We start from the raw sequence: 23585 nt of genomic DNA on the forward strand, positions 1-23585 counted from the left end.
CCTTTACTATTGTGCCTCTTGGCAGCCCAGCCGTCTAGATTCTCGTACCACTGACTGGGAGTGGGCAGCACAACACCAGAGGACCACTTAAAGACTACATGAGAGGTGAGCCAAGCACACCCAGCCCGCCATCTTTGCATCTAGTGGCACCTGTTCCTGAAGGCCCTGTCCGGCCACATTTGCTGCTGCCCCCCTCGCCTGCTTTGAAGTTAAAATGCCACAATCAGCGTGCCCTTCTGATACCTCCTGCGGAGCCCTGCTGGGGGCAGGCCAAGTCATGCCATAGTTGCAACTCCTTCACAGGGCCTGCGGCTCGAGCGACAATCCGCGAGGGGGGGGGGGCCCGGGGGAGCCATTGCCCTCAGTACAGCTAATTTACCTTTGAAGGTCCTTTCCTTAAAGTGGGCTCATCTTCAGCCGCCACTTCAGGATCCTGTGGACTGCGGGGGCCCACAATACACATACAGCAGTGAGCCCTAACTCGATAGAACTTAATAGGGCTTTTTGACACACTGGACCCCACTCACTCCACTGGTGCACACTGGATTGGCAGGCTGGGCTTGGGGGAATACTCTGTGACAGCCACTTTTATACATTTACCCTGGAAGCCAGCTTTCGCCACCTTAGCCACTCATGACCACTGCCTCTACAGAGGGTGAAGGCAGAGAGCCCAGCATTCACCCATACTGCCAGAAGCATTAACCTTACAGCATCTCACGATTAATAAGTTTACTATATGATAATCGACCTCCAATGCCGCCCTCTGGACACACTCAGGGAGACAAACTGGGACGAACCCGGAATTTACATGAAGCCCGCACTTCCCCCCCCAAACCCAGAATGATATGGCTTCAGCTAGGGCGAAGAAAACTGCGACCTGAAAGACTAGTTAACTAAACCTCGTGGAACCCCGGTGGGCAGTACCCACCAACATCAGGCCCTGGCCATCTACATGCCGGCGACGACCTAGAGGGAAAGGTAAATCCACTCTTTTCTCGAGGCTCTGTTCGCATCTTTGCTGGAAGACCTGCAGCAGTCAAACAAGGTTTATTAAATGACCTTAAAAAGGTGTGTCGTGCCCTAGAGACTGTTGGAGACTGCGTATCAGCCATCAAAGACCATGAAAACAACCACGACGAGGACATGGAACAGCTACAACAAGAGGTCATCTGCCTCTGGGAGCAACAGATAGACTTGCAAGCCCATGCCGAGGACCTAAAAAACAGGTTGAGGCAAAACAATATCCGCATCAAGGGAGCACGGATGAATGCAGAAGGAAAAGACTTAGATCTATATGTCAGAGAGCTCTGGCTCCACATACTAAAGGCTTCAGCGGACAAGGAGATCAAATTAACCGAGTACATAAGGTGGGCTTTCCGAGTCCAGAGTCCGCCCCTCCAGCCGATATTCTAGTCTGCATTCATGACTTTCAATTAAAAGAAAGCATCCCATGCAGAGCTCAAGATAAACAACCAGTCCACTTCAAGGGGCATACACTTATGTTGTACCAGGACTTGGCAGCAAACTTTGAACTTTGCAAAAACGCAGTGACTTCTGACCATTGAGCTCTCACTTGCAGAACATGGGCATCTCTAACTCTTTGGGCCACCCGTTCCGGCTCATCTTCCACCTGGATGGCAAGCGGCAATCATTGACGGAGGCATGTCTGATATTTGACATCGAAGACCCTGCTGCCGGGGACTAGCAATCTGTTCCACACAACTAAAACAGCTACAGATGCCCACGATGGCTGGAAGAAAAGCACCATCTGGCGGACAGAGACCATAGCAATTAAAAGAAAGGCAGGGATGGAGACACTGTCCGGAGACTCAGATAGGGCAGAAGTTATGTGACACCACTGGGTCTTCCAGGATTGTATCTACTATTGCGGTAGGGGAGGTAGGGACAGGTAGTCGGGGGCCTTGAGCCACAATTTGAACCCATTCTCATTACCTCTCGAAGAGACAGTAGTTTCTGTGTTGAAGCGTTGAACTTGACGATAATGTTTTTTGTGTTGCTGTTTTTTCATGTTGTTGCTTTTGGTGAAAAGTACTCACCAAATGAGAAGACACAATACAACCCTGTCACATCTATACAGGGGCTCAGCTCTAGTTGGAGAGGGCACGGGGGAACGAATTGGAGCCCAGAACTGAGCTGAGCCATTGCTTATACAGTGCTCACATGACTCACACTACCTTTATTTATTTTTTTAAACAAACTTTATTGGGTTTTTCATTCGTTTTCATCACATAAACACATTGTACATATGGATTGTACAAAATATACATTCCCCTCCAGTAAGATCTCCACACAGGTAGCATTATGTCCATGGATGTGCATAATCAGAGAAAGAAGAGAAAGGAAAGTTTGCACAGTCTACATTCCATATGTTGGGTCATAAACCATGTCTATATATAACAATGTTTAACTATTCCCCATTAACACCCCCTCCTCCCAGTCTGTAGCCCTCTCCCCCTCCCCAGGCTCTGACTGCATATTACAAAATCCTAAGACATCCCTTTCCAATTAAGTGACTTTGATTACATTAGCTTGTCACAGTATTCCATTCATAACCAACACTGAGTAACTACAGAGAAACCCTATGCTATACCTATCATTGTGTATGTGGATCGTCAGGAGTATAATTGGGATTGGCACTCCTATGGGCTTCTACCATTGTGTCCCAGTCCAGGGAATCGGGTTTTTACGCAGGCTGCGGGCCTCCTCCCTACGCAGTGCCGCACTTTCAGCCCCTACCCACCTGGCCAGTTCGCTAGGCCACATGTGCAACGTAGGGGCCTTGGCTGATTTCCAGCGCATAGTGATAGACCTTTTAGCGACTATGAGCGCCAGGTCCAAAAAGAGTAATTGAACCTTGTATGTCTATTTACGTTGATGAATGCCTAATAGGCACTCCAGTGCTGCTCCCCCAATGGATAGGTGAGTAGTTCCTTCTATCGATCTTATAACCTCCCTCCAATAATCAGTAAGTCAGGGGCATGCCCACAGTATATGCAGTAAATCCGCTGCTGGTAACTTGCACCGGGGCAGTGGTGGACGGTGGACGGGTACATTCTCTGTAGCCTATGTGGGGTCAGATAAGCTCTATACAAGATCATGCATTGAAAAAAATTGAACTTGACATTGCGAGGTATTTTCCGTGGGTATTCCAATATATCTTTCCATTCCCTGTCTGTAAAACCTCGTCCCATGTCTGTAGTCCATTGCGCTCGAATAATGTCTAAGGGAATTCTGGCATGTGCACGGGCGCTAATGTATAACCACTTAATAAGGTGGCTACCGTGTCCCATATAATACAGTGACTTAACCAACTCATTCGCTTGGGGCTCCTCCCGTTGTGGGGATCACTGTCTTTTAATATAGTGTAGTAGCACTGCATGTGTCATGTATAGCGTGTTAGGCGCACCCGTATCTCTCATAAAGGCATCGTGGTCCATAAGTGTCCCGCCATCAAATAATGCCCCCACAGTCTACACCCACGTACCAGGGTCCAAGTGTCTGTTGCGTCAATTTACCACTCACCAGTGGTATTCCCACCAGTGGGATGTTGCCTGCATATAGTCCCCCGTCCGAGGTGTATTTCAGGGCGTTTTTCCAACATTGCAGTGCAGTGTGTAATGGGGCGGCAATGACGGGGGGGGGGGTTTACTGCGTGGTAAAAGCAGAGTGAGGAGTGTTCCTTGCTTTATATCTCCTGCAAGTTACGACCTGCCGTCCAATAGGATAACCATTGCAACTGGCATGCGTAGTAGTAAGCCCTGAAGTTTGGTGCTCCCAGGCTGCCGCCCCGTGTGTCTATTTGGAGTTTCTTAAGACTGATTCTACGGCGACCCGTACCCCATATGAGTTCTAGCAGAATAGTATCCAGCGTGTTAAAAATGGTCGATGGCACCAGCAAGGGTAGGTTTGTGAAGTAATATAAAAGACGAGGTAGCACCACCATTTTAGATAATGCCACACACCCTATAGCCGATAAGGGAAGCATGATCCAGAAAGCCACCTGAGATCGTATACCCCAAATAGCCTTACCAAGGTTGCCCTCTAGCATATCCATTGGCGAGCGATATACATTAATGCCCAGATATTTAAAGGTGTGTGGGGCCGTTAATAATGTGAGTCTCCCAAAATTAATACTGTCCGGGTGTACGCTTTCGTGAAAAAAGAAAGCATTTGATTTGGTTTTGTTAATCGCTAAGCATGATATCAATACAAAGTCGGCAAAAATTTGAGGGATTAGGCCCAGTCCGTTCACTATGTCCGACACATATATAATTAAGTCATCGGCGTAAGCCAACACAAGATGTGTCAATGTGCCCATGGATATACCACACTGTGTAGCCTCCAATCGCAGACGGAGTGCCAGTGGCTCCAGAGCCAAGACAAACAATAATAGGGATAGGGGGCAACCCTGAAGCGTTCCGCTGTTAATATCATATTCTCTGGAAATAAGTTTCCCAGATCTTACCCTTGCAGTTGGAGTGGCATACAATAGCCTTATCCACTTGATATATTAAGGGGGTAAACCAAAACATGCAATAGCTTTGAACATGTATTCCCAGGACAGTGTGTCAAATGCCTGTCTCATTGAACATTGAAACATTGAAAGACACCCCTTCAACCACCGACCCTGGGCCTTGGTGAAGTGGACCCAAGGTGTCCCTACGTTCCTGAGCATCGCAACTTACCTCTCCAGATGTTGGTTTGTTTGACCAGCCTCCTGGCCTGAGCCTGCAGTCCTTTTCCGATTTTGCCTTTCTCCATTGCTTTACAGTGGGCACCCAACGTTGTGTTGGCACCCTGCACCCAGCAGCCCCTGGGCCGCTGGTGGTGTAGTGTTGGTGTTGCTTTGGACCCTGCCCAGTGCTTGCTTCCACCCGCGGAGACTGGTCCCTCAAGCTGCTGCTACTTACCTGTAATCAGCCTCTGACCGATTGACCCATTCTTCATTGAGTCGTATTGGGAGCCCGACAATGTATTTGCACCCTGCACCCAGCCGCCCTTGTGCTGCTGGTGGTGTGTGGTTGGTGCTGAACCTTGTCCAATAACTATCGAAGTCTGGTGTAGTAAGTTGATGTTACCTATCTGTATGGTGAATGTTTTCTTACTTCCACAGGTTAACGTTGCAAAGTCTGAATCCACTTTTGATATTGAGAAGTATTTCTATTGCAAAACGCATTTACCTAAGATGAAATTCTGTGAGTCTAAAAAATAATTATAACCAAGTATTATTTTTATAGATTGGTCTCGGATTTATTCATTGAGTGTGTGTCTCGTTTATTGCCACTATGTGTAAAACAAATACTTAACACTGCCCTCTGACAAGCCTAACTGCTCGCCCACACTACCACAAAAGCTTCTGTAAAGCCTGAGCGGATCCACTGGACTCCCTGCACACTATACCTCTTTTTGTTATATTATATAGAGAGCCAGCTTCATACAAGAAGTGTTGTCCACGACAGATAGGTTGATAAACCTGGGGGGAGATCTTAATCTGGTATTCAACAATGAGTTACATAGGTCAGCACAGGGGTACCATCACACGGGGAGGTACACCGTGGTTTCAAGGGATAGGTCTAAGGGATCTTTGGCAAAAGTACCACCCTCACACACATGATTATACCTTTTACTCTCATGCTTATCAAACATACGCCTGTCTTGACTATTTCTAAGGGATGAAAGACCTACACACTTTACAACAGAATCAGAGATAGAACCACTCACCCTATCATATCACTCAGCACTGTCCCTTACCATTGTGCTTGACCCCATCTTCTCCGCAAACCCCCATGTCACCTTCAACCACACCACGAGCTCCACTGGACCGACCATCGCTGCATCCACTTCACCTACCGGAAACCCACCACGCACCACCGCACTCAACAGATCTCCCGCCGCAGCTGGAGCAAAATCACCGAAGACCAGCTAAACACAACCCTCGCCCGAAGCCCACCCGCCGACCCCACCGACGCCAATATCGCCGCCCGCAACCGCAGGCATTGGATCGACAACTGCGCCAACACTCTCACCCCGATCAAGAAACCAGCTGGTTTACCGCAAACCTCCAGGCCTCCAAGCAAACCTGCCGTACACTAGAGAAGAAATAGCACCGCGAACAGACAGCAGACAGCTACGCAGCCCACAAGAACGCCATCCGTAGACACCATCACCTCATCAGATCCACAAAAAAGGGCCTCTTTCAAGGACCTACTCGACAACAACGCGCACAACAGCAAAGAGCTCTTCAACATCGTGAAGGAACTCTCCAACCCCAGTTCCAACACCAACGACATCCCACCATCGCAAGACCTGTGCAACTCCCTTGCCACCTTCTTCCATCGCAAGATCTCAGACATCCACGACAGCTTCAACAACCTGACCGCCCCGACACCCACGACACCTCAGACTCCGCGGCCACCACCCACATTGATCCCCTGCTCGCCTGGACCTACATAAATGACGACGACACCATCAAAATCATGAACACCATCCACTCCGGCTCTCCATTCGACCCATGCCGACACCACATCTTCAACAAAGCCAGCGCCACCATCGCACCCCATCTCCGCAAGGCCATCAACATCTCCTTCGAGACCGCAACCGTCCCAGAGAGCTGGAAGCACGCCAAGATCAACGCCTTACTCAAGAAACCAAAGGCGGATCCAAGGGACCTGAAGAACTTCCAGCCCATCTCCCTGCTCCCGTTCCCGGCGAAGGTCATTGAGAAGACCGCCAACAGACAGCTGACCCGCTACCTCGAGGAGAACAACATCCTGGACCCGTCCCAGTCCGGGTTCCGCAGCAACCACAGTACCGAGACTGCCTCATCGCCACCACCGATGACATCAGGGCCCTGCTGGACAACGACGAAACCACAGCCCTCATCCTCCTGGACCTATCAGCCGCCTTCAACACTGTCTGCCACCGCACCCTAAGCACACGCCTCCACAACGCAGGGATCCAAGACAAGGCTCTGGAATGGACCACCTCCTTCCTCTTCGGCAGAACCCAAAGCATCCACCTCCCCGCTTTCTGTTCCGAAGCCTCCGAGATCATATGCGGCGTACCCCAAGGATCATCCCTCAGTCCGTCATTGTTCAACGTCTACATGGCACCGCTTGCCCACATCGCCCGACTACACAACCTCAACATCATATCCTACGCCGACGACACCCAGCTTCTCCTCTCCCTCACCAAGGACCCCCTCACCGCCAAAACCAACCTCCGCGAAGGAATGAAAGCCGTCGCCGAGTGGATGAAGTACAGCCGTCTGAAGCTGAACTCGGACAAGACAGAGGTCCTCATCCTCGGCTCCACCCCCTCAGCCTGGGATGACTCCTGGTGGCCTTCCGCTGTGTGAGCAACCTGGGGCTCATCCTTGACTCTCCATGACCAAGCAAGTCAACGTTGTCTCGTCCTCCTGTTTCAACACTCTCTGCATGCTCCGCAAGATCTACAGGTGGATCCCCACCGAAACAAGAAGAACGGTCACCCAGGCCCTCGTCAGCAGTAGGCTGGACTACGGAAACACCCTCTACGCAGGCGCCTCGGCCAAACTCCTGAAACGACTACAACGCATGCAGAACGCCTCTGCACGCCTGATCGTCGACATCCCTCGCCACAGCCACATCACACCACACCTGAGAGACCTACACTGGCTTACCATCAACAAGAGGATCACCTTCAAGCTCCTCACCTACACACACAAGGTGCTCCACAACACCGGACCGGCATACCTCAACAGACGACTCACCTTCTACACCCCGAACCGACAGCTCCGCACCGACGACCTCGCCCTCGCGACCGTCCCCCGCATCCGAAGAGCAACCACCGGCAGCAAATCGTTCACCCACCTTGCCGCCAAGACCTGGAACACCCTCCCCATCCTCCTACGGCAGACCCAGGCTTCTCAAGACCTGGCTATTCGAGCAGTAGCAGCACCCCTCCCCCCAGCGCCGTGAGACACTCACGGGTGAGTAGTGCGCTCTACAAATGTTTGATTGATTGATTGATTGATTGATTGATTGATTGATTGATTGATTGATTGCTTCTCCCAGTAACTCGTCCCACCCGGACGTGCGCATGCAGGAAACCCTCCTACATAGGCCCAAGGTAGTGATTCGGATAAACCAAGCCATATTTAACTTCTTAGAATCAATGACACACCAGACACCTCTATCACCACACTTTGGGAGTCCCTAAATGCCATAGTCAGGGGGCAATTGATAGCCGTTTCTGCTGCAGACAACAAGCTCCATAAGGAAAAGAGAGATTGCCTATCCCGGCAGGTGAGAGAACTCAAGCACATTCACCAGCGCACAGGCGCCCGAGAGTATGGGGTCAATTGGAAGCATCCTGTTCCCAATTCGTGGGTCTTGGCCTTGATAGGGCTGAATATGCAGCGATGTGCCTCTGACAGTCCTTCTATGTGAGGGGAAACAAATGTGGTCAGTTTTTAGCTAATAGACTGCGAGCGCAAAGACAAGCGGCGGGAGTACACTCTTTGGGCCTCGGATGGCACGGAAATAGTGGAAGACAACCTCATATTGTTCTCCATTTGGGATTTCTATGAAGAGGTCTATATGGGGTAAACTCTCGATCCGGAAAGCCCCACTTCATATCTTCAAGGGGCAAACAGGACACGTCTTTCCCCGGAGCAATCAGCCTCATTAGACTGCCCAATCCTCATTGAAGAGACTATATCCGCCATCTCCTGCCAGAAACCCTTGAAATCGCCCGAACCCAATGACTTGCCTGCAATGTTTTACAAAACATTTTGTCATGTCCTAGTTCCAATTCTGACCTGGCTCTTTAACTCAATTACGGGCCCTGGATCAATTTTGACAGGGGCTATCGTGGTTATTCCTAAACCAGGGAAGAAAAAACACAGCAATGTAGGTCCTACCATCCAATATCCGTCCTTAATGTAGACATCAAACTTTTTACCAGTATCCTTGCAGCTAGCCTGGGGCCCTAATGCAGAATGTAATAGCTCTGGTCTAAGCGGGATTTACATCTAATAGACAGTGCAGTGATAATGCTAAACGCATAGATAAGGCCAAATGTTTGAGAAGGGAGATAATGCCCTTGACGATCAATGCCAAAAAGCTTTCAATCAAGTGCACTGGCCATATCTCGAAGCGACACTCCTCCACTTTGCCTTGGGGGAAAGATTCAGGGCATTGGTCCTAAGCAACTATAATCATCCTAGCGCGGCAGTCAGAGTAAACAGACAACTTTCAGCACCATTTCCCAAAGAGCCCACTATTGCCCCTGTTGTTTGCCCTCTACATGGAGCTGACGGCCTAGCGGGTTCGGGACTACTCGAACATCACTGGGGTCACATTTGGCGGGGAACAACATACCATCAGCCTGTATGCAGATTATGTTTTGGTAGCACTAGATAACCTCACCACAGGTCTCCCGTCATTTCTGGCTGAACTGGAGACCTTTGGCCAGTAGGCGGGGTTCCGTGTCAATGTGGGTAAATCCCAAGCTCCTAACCTCTCAGCATCTCCGGCGATGGTGGCACAGCTCGTAATACAATATTCAATACAGTGGGCACCCACATCCATCTCATACTTCGGCATTCAACTAGCATCCTTGGTACAGGCAACCATCGCCTTAAACTATGGGTCCTTTCTTCGACACCTTAAGGAAGATTTGTCCTGATGGCGGCACCACCGGCTCTCCTTGCTCGGAAGTGTGGCTAACCTTAAAATGACTGTCTTGCCCAGGGTCCTATTCCAATTCTAGACCCCCCGGTGACACCCCCTTCGGGGACATCTGACCCCAAATGCAAAGAGAGCAGAGTTACCAACCCAATGTCGATGGGGGCCTGGGTTTTCCTAACCTTTTACAATATTATCAAGCGGCACAACTACGGTACTTGGTGAAATGGAGTCGGGAGGATCCAAATAGTGCTGGCTATTTCAAGATAGGGTGATCTATGGAAGGTTCCCTTCTTGAAGAGGTCTCATCTCCCGAGGAGCTTCTACTTATCTCCCAATACCAGGGCTACTATGGAGGTCTGGGATCAGGTGAGACAACGTAAAAGCCTTATGTTGTTTCATTCTCCATTAATGCCGATCTTGGCTAATGCCCACTTCATCACGGGCATGGATCAGGTGGCATTCTCACCATGGCAGTGAGTGAAGTGTTGGTCAGTGGCCATTTCTTCAACAAGGAAGGGATGCTGTTGTTTGGCCAACTGCGCATTGAGTATGCAATGCCAGAATCCAAGACGATGTACTACTTGCAGGTGCGACACTGGCTCATGTACCCACATAATCGCCTGAGAGCCCACAGATGCCTCACACCTTTTGAGAAGTGGCTAGTGACCAAATCCTCGGATAAACAGCTTATCACTGAATTCTATGGCATCTTGTGCCACCCTGCTCTGTCACATTCACCTGCGAAGAACACTGTTCCTGTGGCCAGGCGCAAAAAGTCACCCAAGAAGAAGAAAAAAAAGAACAAAGAGAAAAGAGTGAAAGGAAATCCTAGGTGAAGGACCCACTCAGCTAATGGAAGACCACTCTTTGTCCTCTGATGCCCTCACACACCCGATAGGGTGTCATGCTTCATCATCAGGCAGTGCTCCTCGTAGGGCCAGCGCTGCAATTCCCTACGGGCCCCCCGAAGAGTCACTTTATCGGAGATCTTTTAAGGAATGCCGGATGATGCATGAGGGTGCGTGGGGAGTGGGTCCTCTGTGGAGGGGGAAAAACAGTGCGTGCAAATGTGTGAAAGATTAATAAAGGGTCATCATGCAGCCAGTGTAAAACAGATGTACCCTTAGCAGTGTCTGACTGCTAAATAAAATGTTCCCCTGAAGGCATACTATGCCCATGTGTCGTTGGTCATAGGTCGACATGTTTCGCGCCTCTATCGCTATAAGGGTCGTTTGCGCTTCTTCAGGACCAGAACTAAAATTGAAGTGCACGTGAAACAAGAAAAGTAGAATACCCTCCATGTAGATCAGGGCTGTAACCTGTATACCCTCACTGTGGTTACGGCGTAATGATGAAAGCCGCTCCTGATCAATACCTAGAAAAGAAAAAACAGGATAGACAACAGGCATGTGCATCAGTAAAACTTGATGCATCATTCGTGTGCCACAGCTGTGTGCACAACAACCACATAAAAAAGAGAAATAGGTACACAAGTAACACCAGTACATTAGTGGCGCTTGATGGAATGACAACCCTGAACAACATAGAAATGTTGCCTAGAAACAATAAATAACGTATATGACAATACATGATACCGAGAGATTAAGTGTTAAGTGCAGGCAAAATAACCTAAACTCCAACTGGTTCACACCTGAGATAAATGCCACAGAAAGGGCATTCCCTGGGAAAAATTGAAAAAAAGAAAGAAATAACAAATACGCTTGGCGATATGAACCTTTTTTCATTGCCGGCATTTCTAGGTATTGATCAGGAGCGGCTTTCATCATTATACTGTAACCACAGTGAGGGTATACAGGTTACTGCCCTGACCTACATGGAGGGTATTTTACTTTTCTTGTTTCATGTGAACTTCAATTTTAGTTCTGATCCTGAAGAAGCGCAAACGACCCTTATGGCGATAGAGGCGCGAAACATGTCAACCTATGACCAACGACTCCTGGGCATGGTATGCCTTCAGGGGAACATTTTATTTAGCATTCAGACACTGCTAAGGGTACATCTGTTTTACACTGGTTGCATGATGACCCTTTATTAATCTTTAACAAATTTGCACGCACTGTTTTTTCCTCTCCACAGAGGACCCACTCCCCACTCACCCGCATGCATCATCCGGCAGCGCCAGCCCTACGAGGAGCACTGCCCGATGATGAAGCATGACACCCTATTGGGTGTGTGAGGGCATCAGAGGACAAAGAGTGGTCTTCCACTAGCTGAGTGGGTCCTTCACCTAGGATTTCCTTTCACTCTTTTCTCTTTTTTCTTTTTTTCTTTTTTTTGGGCATGGGTGACTTTTTGCGCCTGGCCACAGGAACAGTGTCCTTTATGGGTTTACATGTTGCAATAGGGAGCATGGACACTGGACCTTAATTAGCTCTCTGGTCCCCCCTCTCTTTTTTGTGATATACATTCACCTGTGAGCCAGAGGAGGTGGGAGAAGGAATTGGGGAGGCAATTGACATCAAAAGAATGAGGGGGTTTATTATAGAGCGTGACACATGTCACACATCTTAGCCAGCATTGAAACCGCCACCTACTGGTACCTCACGCTGGTACGCCTACATAAAGAGAACTCAGAACAGGGTCTGGATTGCTAGAGGAGGGGTTGCGGCTCCCCCAGGAACGATGTTACACTTACTATGGGATGTCCTAAAATAGCTGAATACTTGACCACGATCATAGATGATATTGACTCACGTCTAGCTACAGAACTCCCCAGACTCCCTGCCTACATGATTCTAGGACTACCTTCCCATTAAAATCCTGTAGGGGAAGACAGATTGGGGTGGCACTGGAAGGTGTACTTCTGAATATACTAACGCATTGGGGCACGTGACGTACTCCAACATACCAGGGATGGCACCACTGCCTCAAGCATATACTGGGGATGGAAAAGCTCACCCTCTCTCACTGCCCCGAATGCCTCGTAAAGTTATCTTTGATGCCCGTTTATAGCGTTAGTCCCGACGGAATTTCGGGAGCTTACCTGTCCCAATTAACTACTTCTACTCCATCTGACCGACATTGTCCTCCCTGCAACACGAAGAGATTCCAGTTAAACAGAATAGAGTAGAGGTTTGTAGCATCACACCCATTATAATTCATCACATTGAGTACCTAGGGGTGGGTGGGGGTTTAGTGGGTTCCTGTTGAGAATATTATTTATTTCTTCCTTGTTGTTGATATCAATGCAATATACCACATAAGCAGAGCGCTGAAATGCTGTACCTGTTGCTACCTTTTATATGAAAATGCTAATAAAGAGATGTGAACCATAGACAGAAGAAAAAGGAATAGTTCAATGGGCAGGTTGGAGAGGTCTGTTTGTAGCCTGCAGGTCAGATAAAAATGCCAGCTAGAAAATTCAGTGAGTAAATAAACTTCACCTACCCAGAGATCTGGGTGTACTCTGAAGGCCACAGATTCTGATCCCAATGAGAAAGCTTAGTGGATTAACATACCATGTTATATCCTGATTTAGGTGTAATGCATTCTCTCCCTAGTTTCCCTGATGCCTGCTGCTCAGCCAGTGTGGGTGATGTAATGGAATGTTGGTGAGTTCCTGGCCTGGGAGAGTGTCAGTTGGAGAAAGTGGGCTGAGCAGTAGGATGCTGCTCCTGGTAGGGTGTATGCATAGGCATGTGCATTTACCTTTTGACCTGTAGCTAAGAGTTATCTTATTAATGTAACCTACATCGTATAACATAAGTGGCCTGTCTACCAAGGAGTTATCTTTGATTACAACACACCTATTGCACAAATGAGTATGATATGTATTGGCACATTTTGTTCTCATAGTGGAATGGCTTAATGTACCCACAGCATATACTTGTGTCATTTCTATGAAAAAGTTTCCAAACCTAGTAAGATAACAACCTCTCAAATTTGGGCTAAGAGTGTGATGCAGCTTCCACACTGTAACTCTCCAACATACTCTGGCACACACATACACAGGCATAGAGTCAGTTGTGAACCTACCATTGGTGCAGTTGGTGTAGTGGTACCGGGGCAGAGAGCCCTGAGGGGCCATGGAACTCTCATAATTACTCTATCTTACTACCCCCACCAGAAGTAAAAAGGCCCATTTGCCTTGACTGCACCAGGGACCATGGCATTTTAATCTGCGCTAGTGTATAAACTTATGGAGAAACCGGGACGCTGGTACACATACAACAATGTGGGCATGTGTATAAAAGTGGCCCTGCTTATTCCACACTAGAAGTGGCCAAGCAAACAAATTAATAGGGAGAGCCGGCTGCAAAGAAATAACCACCAACCAGCTGCAAGAACGTGCATGTTCACCCAGCTATAATCAGAAAGAACTCTTACCAATTTACTTCACCACGAGGACAATGGAGTAAATGTATGGATGCTGTCATTGGAGTACAAGACTAACCTCAATAACCAACAAAACCAATAACCACTAGATTAACCACTGCCATGTGTACCAAAGCAGTGTGCTTCAATACCTTTTCAAGGGTAGTAAGCAATATATGAATGCAATACAATACAGTTATGGATTTGCAATTAGGGCTGCTGTCTCTACATTAGAAAATTAAAATAAAACCTCTCAAACAAATCACTTCTTCCACCAACAGCAAATACAAGCCTATCTGTGATGTGGAGAAATTATCCTGTCTGTTGCCCACCATTTTGCTGCCCTCCACATAGAAGATCCACTACTTTTACACACCCAGAGGACTTTGTCCGACTCTATTGGAGTATTCACCATGGCACTGACTTGACATGCCCGAGCAGCCGGAAAATACATTTTCTTACCTTGACACTAAATATTACTGATCACTGCATTACCATGAGCCTCCACGGACAAGGCACTGTCAAGAAAGACTTCCAAAATCTTTATTTTGGTCTACGGGCATGATCTGAATAAGCAATGAAGGGAGTCATTTTGATCAACAGTGTGAAGGCTTAACTGAGATTCATCAGACTAGCTTTTGTCTTTCCCCCATTGAGTGTAACAAGTTCTCCATGTCGGGCCGGTTTACTGGTAGAATATCGATGTTAAAAAATATCGATGTTCAAAATATCGAAAAGAATATATAGACTACAAAAATATCTACTCCCATACCTACACAGGTAAGTACAGAAATATTGAATCAAAAATTTACAAGTAAAAAAAATCGATTTAAATATATCTATATATATATCTATATATCTCTATATATATATATATATATCTCTCTCTCTCTCTCTCTATATATATATATATATATATATATATATATATATATATATATATATATATATATATATATATATATATATATATAAACAACGAGGAGCCGTGGGAGGAAAACCAACGGTCGCCGCGGGTCGGAGGACGTGAGGTGATCGATGGGAACCTTTCCGGTAAGCGTTGTAACCGTTCTTTCTCTGTAAATATTATTTACGAGTGATAAGCACGTTTGGGGCGAATCTAAATAAATCTAAGGCAGCAGGACCAAAGAATTTAAGGTGCCGGAATATGTTTTCGGACAGAGAGAGGGAGGAAGCTGCAGAAAGTATATTTACTAAAAATACACGAAAAACGAACACTGACACAGAGGCGAACACGGGCGTTCCGACAAAAACAAGTAACCTACGAGCTCTGTATGGCAGACTAGAGAAAGCGTACGAACGCGAAACAAGAAAGTGGTGGGAGGCTACCTCCCTGCAGCGATATCTGGACGTCGACCGGATCCCAAGGGGTCTACGAATTTATACAACCCCAGCATACGAAAACCCTGATCCACAGTTACTTCAGGAATGGTCTGAATATACACATGCATCATCAAGTGGTATGGTGAAAATATTGATAAAGTATGCGTGGAGCGATCGACTGAAAATACAAGAAGAAATAAAAAACATTGAAGGCGAGATAGCAGTGGAAACAGATGAGAAATTAAAGGAAGAGCTTCAACAACGGATGAAAAAACGTTTAATTGATTATGAAAGCATAATTAAACATCGAAAGCAAACCAAATACCTCCGGGATGAGGAAGATTATGCATCAGGAAGGGTGTTGACCTTTGCAAGGAAATTTGAAGGCCCAAGAAAATTGCTAATGCAAAAAGGATCACAGATAATCTCCTCCAGAGAAACTTCGGAATCTGAGCTATCTGAAGGCGAGCAACCAGCACGCAAAGAAAAAGAAATAATTCCTTCTTTTTTTCAAGAATATCAATTACTAAGACAGGCGAAACAGAGACCGGCTGCAAGGACACACCCACCACAAAAAGAAAAAAGAGACGGAGAACAAGAAGAAGTGGGAAAGGAAAAAGCCGGAACAGCAGGATACATGGTGACGAGGAGCAGACGTGGGGGGAAAAGGAAGTAACAATGAACAAACAAACAATTATTAATTTATCATCAAGACTTCTTGTTTTTCTTCTTCTGGGACTAAACTTGCAATCTTTTTGCCACACGATTCCCCTCAAGGATTTGAGGAATAGTGGCTAAGATTGAAGGATGACCAGATGATGACACTGGCCTCTCTTGGCAGTTGATGGAAATCCTGACAACTTTTTGTGTTCTCTGCCTAATGTTTTACTGTAGGCATAATCTGAAGTAGAAAAGTTCCTCTTCTCTTTGTAGATTTGGGGTCTGTTAGTTTTGTTCCTTACTAGCTCTTTTTTTCTTAAGACCATCAGTTCCTCATTGTTTGTTTGTAGACCAGCACCAGACACAGGGAGGGAGGAGGAGGAGGAGGAGGATTTGTCTGACGGAGCGTCCCAAGCATCGTCAAGGCCTGCATCTGAGGGTCCCCGGAGGAAGGTGGGTCGTCCACGCAAAAGACCGTGAGAGTCAGCGGACCATCCACATCTCCCAGGTCACCTGGCCTGGCACCTGGCCCTCTAGCACAACAGCAGCACCTCATCCCAGTGACATTCTCTGCCACATGGACTTGCTGGTCATAGTCTGACCAATGATGACCAACACTGTGCCCTGGACTCTGATGACTTCCAATGCCAAGGATACCATCTCCCCCTGTGAACTTTGGATTCTATTCCCCCGGTAGAGCACCTAATTTCATCTACCAATACACGTACCCCACTTTGGTCATGAGACGTTCCTGTCATTTTGCATTATTCAACGACATATGTGTGTGGAAATGTCAAACTATGCCTGAGTGTTGAACTAACTCCAGCCATCCATACCCTGGGATCAGAGTCTGGTACAGGACACACATGGGTCACAAGGTATCATTCAATGTAGGCATGGAGCACAACACTCACCTGTGATGGCCTCTGGCTGCTGAGTGGGGGCTTGCTAAACTGTGCGGACAGACCCATTTGGGAGAGTATCATCAAGGCGTAGAGGTCATGGCTCATGTGGAGGTTCCCGGGGAGGGAGTCCCAGGTATGTGTGGCCAGGTGGGAGAACAATGTCCTGTATGCTGGAGTACGGTGGATGTGAAGAACGGTGGCCAGGGCAAGGTTGGATGCACGGAGATGGCCCAACGGGATCTAGGAATCCAGACGTACAAGGTTGGTTTGGGGTCGGGGTTGTGGACTGCCTCCTGAGTGTGGGTGGAGAGTGTGGAGGTCATCCTGCAGCAGACAGTGATCCATTGCAGCTATCTATGGTGGACGGTGAGGTGGCTGGGGTGCAGGGTGTTGAAGCTGAGGTGTGCAGATGCACCCTGGATGTGGACAAGTTCCTGGGAGTTTGGATGTACTTGCTCCGTAGAGGGCAGGGCAGTATTTGACACGGATGTTGTCATGGACCTGGGGGATGGCCTGTCTTTTCTTGGAGTGGATCTATCTGTGGATCATGTGCATAATGCAGAGGGCGTTGCAGCATGAGGTACAGATGCTGTGGACTAGCATGGCAAATGTGAGCGAGCCGAACATGATGCACACCATCTTGTGTGTGTGGCCACTGGGTGCTTGTGCAGGGCTCTTGCGGGTGGGACACAAGCACTTGACCCAGCTGGAAGGGGACAATCCTCAGATGATCACCTCAGTCCTGTACAAGTCCAGCCTCAGGTGGCTCGTGTTCAGCCATTCATCAATGGATCTCATGCATACTTGAATGATGGAACTGCCAATGTCTGTGTCTTTGTTGAGGGTGAGGAGCACCTGGCTGTCAATGGCATACAAGCTGATGATGAGGTGCTGTGCGCATGTGATGGTGGAGAGGGGGGTCCTGGACACTCTGTAGATTGACATGCTGAGAGATGATACCTGTACCATGTCCCAGACGATGACACCATACTACATGCTGAAGCCTTGAGTCTCACTCCCATGCCCTTGCTGGGCTACAGAGCCGGTGGGGAGTATTAGGGACGTGACCTGGTTGGTGTGACAGGGCCTGGAAGGCGGGGCAGCGCAGTGTAGGCAGTTGGAGTTGCACACTCAGCATGCAAAGGTGTTGTGTGTGTGCCCAGGGTATGTCTGACAGCAGGCGTTAGATGTGCGGATGGACATAGCTCGGAGTGTGGCTGCTACATCAGACTGTAGTGTGATGTGGGTTATGCAAGGACAGGATTGTGGTGCAATGTGCACCTTGCATGTGCTGATGGTCCAGCCTTTGGCACCGCGTGGCGGCAACAGTGGCATAGACAAGCTGAGGACAGCCAAATGAATGGGTGGAGGGAGGAAGTGAGGAGCATCTTGGAGGCGTGTGTGTTGCCAAATCTGGATACTCTGTGGGCCCTTGCTGCAGGGGCCGCAGCAGCAGGCGGCATCTCCTTGCAATATGCCAGAATTTGCACACAAACACTAGGATGTCAGAAAGACAACTGCAACAGGCGCGTGTGTAAAGTAAGGAGTGTCCAGTGTCACATGGCACACCCAGAGACAATGCATGCACAATCACCAAAGAAGCATGACACCGGATCAGGAAACTGAAGGCCGAGCTGCGCACAGGAGACACACCCTCAGCAGCTGTTGATGGCCCATTGTGTGGACCAACATGCCAAAAAACATACACGACCATGTACTTCATGCCCAATAGGGAGCCTAATCCATGAGCAACTGCATGCATGTTGCTAAACTACACATGGACTCCTATGCATAATCTTCCACAACTTTGCCAGATATGCCGCATGCAAAGTGGCAAGAGACCTGCATTGACAGAGATGAGGCACCTTGGAGTGTGATGAACACCTTTATTACTCAGCCTCACACTAAGGGAAATGCATCAATTGGAACAGACTCACAGGTCATTGGGCTGACCATGTGTGACCTACACTGGACACCCCCTTCAACACACAGATGTGGTAAATCCTACTGAGCTGGCACACAAGTGAAGGGGTTGAGCCTAACACCCCTTGCTGCACACAGAGAGTCTGCAATTCCCCATTGAGCCTCATATGGGGATGTCCCACACTATGTCCACCATTAGCATCACGTATGTTCCTGAGGGACGTTTTACACACATTGATGCCTTCATCAGAATCCACAAACCATTACAGATGACTGTCAGGAAGGGTGACTATCAATTCATGGGAGCCATGCAACACGTCATGTGGCCCATGGTGAGTCGACATGTATGCATGGTAACACAACATGCACAGGAGCAGTCCCCACATATCACAAACACGTACCACCCACAAAATGCCTTGCTGCACTCCTTACCCCAAATGACTTTTCACCATGTCTGTGCATGTAACTCTGATCCAGCACACGTTGCAATACTCATGAGGAATAGCAGGAGGGCAATGATGACATGAGCAGACGACAGCCGCAAGAACCTGGGATGGACAGACACACAACGAAGAGCTAGTAATCCGCAGACATGTACATGTACTCTACAGGAATGATGTTGTCACCATGCTCTTAATAAATGTAGTGTCCCAGCTAAAATGTGTGGAATTACATCATCACTTGAATGACACATCAGAACACACCTCCAAGTCACTTAGCACACAGTCAGCTGGACACACACACATTGCAACACATGCCACACAAGGCTCAAAGCGTGCACACTCAGACACAGGGACTCACCATCATGAGAAGAAGTTGCGGATAAGCTGACTCCGGATGTCCTCATCCTCATCCTCACTTGCCCCGTGCCCAAGCCCTTCATCCTCCACGGGTGGATGATCCTGCTCATCCGGATCAAGGATGAGTGGCACGGCCTTCTCCACTGCCATGTTGTGCAGCATGCAGCACACAATGAAGATTTTGCAGACCTTCACCAGGGCATATGGGAGGGCGCCGCCGGTCTTGTGGAGGCACCGGAATCTGCTCTTCAGGAGTCCAAACGTCCTCTCAATCACGCGCCTCGTCTGCCCATGGGTGTCGTTGTACCGGTGTTCTGCGGCTGTTCTGGGGTTGCGGAGAGGCGTCATCAGCCATGGCATGTTGGGATAGCCAGAGTCCCCTACATGGAAACATCATGTGAAGATGTGGGTCAGGAGATGCCGTAAGATACAAAGATAGCGCTAGACACAGGACTAACAGAGTATACCCACCAACAAGACATGCTCGTTCCGCGTGCAGCTGCAGCATCATTTCTGACACCCTGCTACGCCTCATGATGTATGCATCGTGTGCGGACCCTGGAAAACGGGAACAGACATGGGAAATCAGAATGTTAGCAAGACACACCACAAGGGCATTAATGGAGTGATAATGTTTTCTGTTTCTATAGGCTACCTCCTGTGCCTGTGGTGGTACCAAAGCCACATGTGTCCCATCAATGGCCCCAATTACATGACGCATCCCTCCCAGGGCATAGAACTCACACTTGACACCTGTCAACTGCTCACGAGTGGGAAAATGGATGAATTCATCCAGGTGCACCAACATGGCTTCTAAAACATCATGCGGGACACGGCTGAACATTGTCTGGGACATGCCACCAACATCAGCTATGGTCAATTGAAACGTGCCGGTGGCAAAAAAATGTAGGGCTGCCATCACCTTCATCTTGGGGGTCAGAGCTGTAGGATACCTGTGTTGTGGTTGGAGGTGTGGTGCAAGCCGGCGGGTCAAGTCCTTTATCAACTCTTGCGAGAAGCGGTATCTGCGTATGCAGTCATGTTCACGCATGGCATCCAGGTCTGGCATTCGTCTGGGGAGAGGCAGTGCCCTGCAGATATTTGGAAGGAATAACGAAGAGTGAGTACATTACCATACCAATGTCACTGAGGTGAGCACATGTTCAACAGCTAATACACATCTGCTTAATACAGAGTCTGGGCTGTGCAATACATCCAGGACACGTCGGCCAGCCAGGTGATACTCCTATGAAGAGCCAGCCACAATAGTTGCATGGCAATGTTGACGTGACATGCCATTAAAATAGCTGTGGGCCAGTGTAAGTGACAAGCCAGACACATTACATGAGTGACAAACATCCACATATCAGCATTTGAAGGATGTCATCTCATACAGACAGCTGGCGGGAGTCTAGACGCACAGGTCACATGTCATCTGAAAAAGGACAGATAACACACATTTCCATGAAGCGGTACATGTCAAAAACTGATGACACAGACATTGAGAGAACACAGATATTGCCTCATGTCAGGAAGTCATCTTTGAACCATCATGACACATGTAACGTGTGAGTCCACATGTGGCATGGTGTGCGTATATGTGTGTCATGCACATATGCACACAGACACATGTTGGATGCTGCAACAGCAGATGGAGTTGACGGAACACCAACGCAAGCTCATGGGAACACATGACACACACATGACATAGTCACATCGTGGCACGTTGGTAGTCACATGTCATGTGTAATTATCCGTGTACCTGGCATCAGGGGACAGTTGCGGGTGTTGCTGACTGTGCCCTACCAGTGATGCAGTGCTTGACACGTGTGTCCTACATGCACACATGTGCAAAGTGTGAAGGGGAAGTGTGCCACTTAGTGCCCTATCACACATGACATGTGTAAACAGCTCATCACACATCTATTGTGCCACAACATGAGGGGACATGTGCCACATCATTGCCTGACACACCTAGGTCCTGCACATGAAGGACTGCACTGACAATGACTTGATGTCCAGCCTTGTGCGAGTCTGTCACCTCCATTCCTTTCGTGTGCGCCTCCTATCACCAGTGTAAGCTGTGAAACGCAGTACACACGCTCTGAGGGCGTGTGTACGGCCCGTACTCACGTGTGAGTACCTGCCGTACACGCGTGAGTACGTGCCTATCACTATAGTTGTGTTACTGTAGGTCCGAGTGATACGGCACGTACTCACGCGTGTACGGCACATACTCACGCGTGTACAGGCCATACACGCGTGAGTACGTGCCGTATCACCAGGGCCTACAGTACCCCCAACTATAGTGATAGCCACGTACTCACGCGTGTATGGCCTGTACATGCGTGAGTACGTGCCGTACACGCATGAGTACATGCCGTATCACTAGGGCCTACGGTACCCCCAACTATAGTGATAGGCACGTACTCACGCGTGTACGTGCCGTACACGCGTGAGTACGTGCCGTATCACTAGGGCCTACGGTACCCCCAACTATAGTGATAGGCACGTACTCACGCGTATACGGGCCGTACACGCTCAAGTACGTGCCGTATCACTAGGGCCTACGGTACCCCCAACTATAGTGATAGGCACGTACTCACGCGTGTACGGGCCGTACACGCGTGAATACGTGCCGTATCACTAGGGCCTACGGTACCCCCAACTATAGTGATAGGCACGTACTCACGTGTGAGTACGTGCCGTATCACTAGGGCCTATGGTACCCCCAACTATAGTGATAGGCACGTACTCACGCGTGTACGGCACGTACACGTGTGAGTACGTGCCGTATCACTAGGGCCTACAGTACCCCCAACTATAGTGATAGGCACGTACTCACGCGTGTACGGCACGTACACGCGTGAGTATGGCCCATATCACTGTAGTGATGGTGCCCTAGGGGTACGTGTGAAATGCACCGTACCTGTGTGGGGATTTAAGAATTACAATGGGGACACATGAGGGACAAGTATTAGGGCCTAAATGCATGCTGGTTGTCATGGATACCGAGTTTCAAGTTCAAAATTTATCATCATGTGGTCTGGGAAAAGCAGTTGGCCACATTATACATTGTTGCAAAGTGGTTGTTGACTTGACATGATGCTGCAAAATCGAAAGATGCGAAGGCTGTCACTGGTGTATGTTTAAAGGGATTGGAGGAAACGTAGGATGCAAATGAGTCTGACCAATCACTCTGTACTCCTGTAAATGAAATAGGCCAGCAAGGCAGATAGAAGGCAGGCAGAACCCATGAGAGGGCACTTGCCTGCACAACATGTCAGTCAATACCACTGTTGCTGTATTGTCTCCCTCTGGCACCATGTCAAGGACTGTGGAAAGGGCCCAGCCTTTCACCCAGGAGGAGAACGAGGCCCTGCTGGATGTGATCCTCCCACGGTACCCCATGCTGTATGGTCGACCAGGGGTGCAGGTGAGTGCTGACTCCACTACCTTTGCCTGTGCATCTTTATTGTGTCTGTCACTTCTGGCATTGTGTCCAGGTGTGACAGACATGCAATGTTGGTTGGAGTGGGTCCCGGGGGGCGTGGATGGCTTATGTCTCTCATGCAGAGCTTGAAGTAGTTCATGTGTGCACTGCACTCCTCACTTGCATTGTGCTTACTGTGACATTCACTGCATAGTGCATGGCACATTCAGCCAGCCTAATCCTCTTGGGCATTCTTGTTCTATTGTCCTGCGGTGATTCAGTGGTCACCCCGGTGTGACAGGTGACTGCACCCACAGATGTGTGTGAGAGTTGAGTGGAGCTGTGGTGAGAGTGGTGAGAGTGTCCAAATGATGTGTACGCCCCCTGGACATTGATGTGTGTGAATGTTTCTTGTCATGTGGGTGAGTGTCTATGTGGAGTGTTGCACCACAGCTGCATAGAGGAGGCAACTGCTCAATCCATCTGATGTGTG

The sequence above is a fragment of the Triturus cristatus genome, chromosome 4_1, assembly GCF_964204655.1.
Source record: "Triturus cristatus chromosome 4_1, aTriCri1.1, whole genome shotgun sequence".
In the NCBI taxonomy this organism is placed as follows: Eukaryota; Metazoa; Chordata; class Amphibia; order Caudata; family Salamandridae; genus Triturus; species Triturus cristatus.